Genomic DNA, 3213 nt, shown 5'->3' on the forward strand with positions numbered 1-3213 from the left:
CAGAGACACTCCCTGCCCATTGTACCCCTTCCTACTCCCTAGTCCTCTTTCCAAAAATAACTACTATTTTAAATTCTAATAGCATTAGTTATTCTCACTTGGTTTGAATTAACTGCCCGCCTTCGGCTCTGGTCATGATCCCAGGGTCCTGGGGTGGAGCCCTGTGTTGGGCTCTCTGCTGAGGGGGCGCCTGCTGATCTCTCTCCTCCCCACTTCCCTCTCTCACTGTCTCACTCTCTCTAGTAAATAAATAAAACCTTTTAAAAAAGTTAAGATCCTTTATTCATTAAATCATTATCAGTTATGCCCTAAATTGCAAGGCCATTTGTAATTTAACTTCAAATAAACCAATGTGAGAAAATGAATATTTTCCTAAACAACAAAAAGAATTTATCATTTACTAAGGAACACAAAATAATCATATTTCTATGAATATTCATTTAATTAAAGGCTCCTCCAAAGTTTACTTGGAAAAACCAGTGACTATGTGATTGTTTTCCCATATGTCTACTAAAGGGAAAAGAAAATGATTAGAGTGCAGGAAGTAGGTATTAAATTATGCCAGATATCTCCAATGGTCCAGAGTAGGAGGATTATGATTCAATATAGATTTGTTCAGCTTCAGAAAGCAATACATTCCATTCCCAAGGGGACATAGCTCAAGTACCACTCTCAAGGAGCTGTAATCTCACTACCCTGATTCAAAAAGGATTACATAGGACAAGAGGGGGATTAATCTTCAATTATTAACCTTAAAAATAATTCTCTCAATAAAATATTAAACTTATTATTTGACTTTGAAAACATTAAAGGCCTCCCATTCATTTGAACATCCAAGGAGTACATAGGAAGTGTGAGAACAAACAGAATAGTCCAAGCCATTTTAATCAAATTTAAGGAGAAAAAGAACTGTGGTTGGCAATCATAAGCACGAGAAATCCTGATAATGAAGATACTTTGGTGATGACTTTCATGAATCGGATTAAAAACAAAGGAAAATATTTCTTCTTCTTCTTTTTTATTAACATATAATGTATTCTTTGTTTCAGGGGTACAGGTCTGTGATTCATCAGTCTTACACAATTCACTCACCATAGCACATGCTCTCCCCAATGTTGATCACTCCACCATCTCATCCCTCCCACCCTCCTCCACTCCAGCAACCTCAGTTTGTTTCCCGACACCAAGAGTCCCTTAAGGTTTGTCTCCCTCTCTGCTTTCATCTTGTTTTATTTTTCCCCTCCTTTCCCCTGTTCCTCTGTTTTGTTTCTCAAATTCCTCAAAGCAGTGAGATCATATGATAATTGTCCCTCTCTGACTGACTGACTTTGCTTAGCATAATACCCTCTAGTTCCATTCATGTCATTGCAAATGACAAGATTTCAGATTTTCTGATGGCTGCATAATATTCCCTTGTAATATATACCACATCTTCTTTATCCAAGTCATCTGTTGATGGACAACTAGGCTCATTCCATAGTTTGGCTTTTGTGGACATTGCTGCTATAAACATTGGGGTGCACATGCCCCTTCAGATCACTACATTTGTATCTTTAGGGTAAATACCCAGTAGTGTGATTGCTGGGTCATAGGGTAGTTCTATTTTCAACATTTTGAGGAACCTCCATGCTGTTTGAGTGACTGCACCAGCTTGCATTCCCATCAACAGTGTAAGAGGGTTCCTCTTTCTCTACATCCTTGCCAACACCTGTTGATTCCCGACTGATTAATTTTAGCCATTCTGACTGGTGTGAGATGGTATCTCACTGTGGTTTTGATTTGTAGTTCCCTGATGCCAAGAGATGTTGAGCAATTTTTCATGAGCCTTTTGGCCATCTGGATGTCTTCTTTGCATAAATGTCTGTTCCTGTCCTCTGCCCATTTCTTGATTGGATTATTTGTTCTTTGGGTGTTGAGTTTGATAAGATCCTTATAGATTTTGGATACTAGCCCTTGATCTGATATGTCATTTGCAAATATCTTCTCCCATTCTGTCAGTTGTCTTTTGTATTTCTTCTGTTTTTATTTGAGCTTTTAACTGAAATGAAATAAACAAGTTGTGTGAACAAATTCTGCGTGTACAGTCCAGTGAACTTTTACCCCATGTGAACCTTCAATGTCAGTAGCACACACAAGTCAAGGACTAGAACACTGCTGGCATCCCACAAGCTAGCTTCATGTCCCTTACCAGTCACTCCCCACTCTGCACTCTTCCACGAACCATGATTCTGACTTCAACTCCCATGGAATAGTTTTGTCTGCTTTTGAAATTTATATGAATAGAATCATTCTGCATATACCATTTCATCAATACTGCTCTTTTTATTCAATGTTACATTTATGATATTCATCCAAATTTTTCATATATTTGCACTTCTTTCTTATTTAAAGTCATGCAATATCTAATTATGTGGCTATGTCACCATTTTAAAAATCTGTTTAAAATGACAGACATTTAGGTAGTGTTTATTTGTCTTTATTTACAATAGTTTGTTCCAAATATGATTGTACATGGCTTTAGGTCAACATATGTAAGCATTTTTGTAGGGTGTATACCAAGGAAGAAAATTGATGAGTCATGGAGTTTCTACACATTCAGCTTTAGCCATTACTGCCAAATGGTTCTCCAAAGTAGTTTTACCCATTTAAGTTCTCAGTAACAGTGTGTGAGAATTCTGGTTGTTCCACATCTTTGCAGCATTTGGCATTTTCTGTCCTTTTCATTTAGTGATTCTGGTGGGTGTGTAGTGAACTCTCTTTGTTTCCAATTGACACTTCAAATATGTAATGAAATTGGATTGCTTTGTATGTTTGTTAGCCACATGGAGCTCCTCATTGTGAAGGGCATATTAAAACAGTGATTGCTTCATAAGGGAAAACTATAATTTGATCTACATTCTAATGGCTCTACATTTTAATAAATACTCCTGGTGATGATTATTCATGTAATATATGGCAACCATTGCACTAGGTTATATTCAACATCAGGACATGGACTGTGTTTTAGTTACCATTGAATTTCTTGTGTCTAGCCCAGTGCCTTGTTTTGGAGCATTGGCTCTACCTTTCTTTCTTTCTTTTTCTTTTTCTTTTTTAATATGAACTATTAAAACTATAAATTTCCTTCTAAGTACAGCATCAGCACTACTTTAGCTACATCCTGCTAGTTTGGGTATGCTGTGTTTTAATGATCATCAAATAAGAAATACTTTC

Source organism: Meles meles, chromosome 1, assembly GCF_922984935.1.
Source record: "Meles meles chromosome 1, mMelMel3.1 paternal haplotype, whole genome shotgun sequence".
Classification (NCBI taxonomy): Eukaryota; Metazoa; Chordata; class Mammalia; order Carnivora; family Mustelidae; genus Meles; species Meles meles.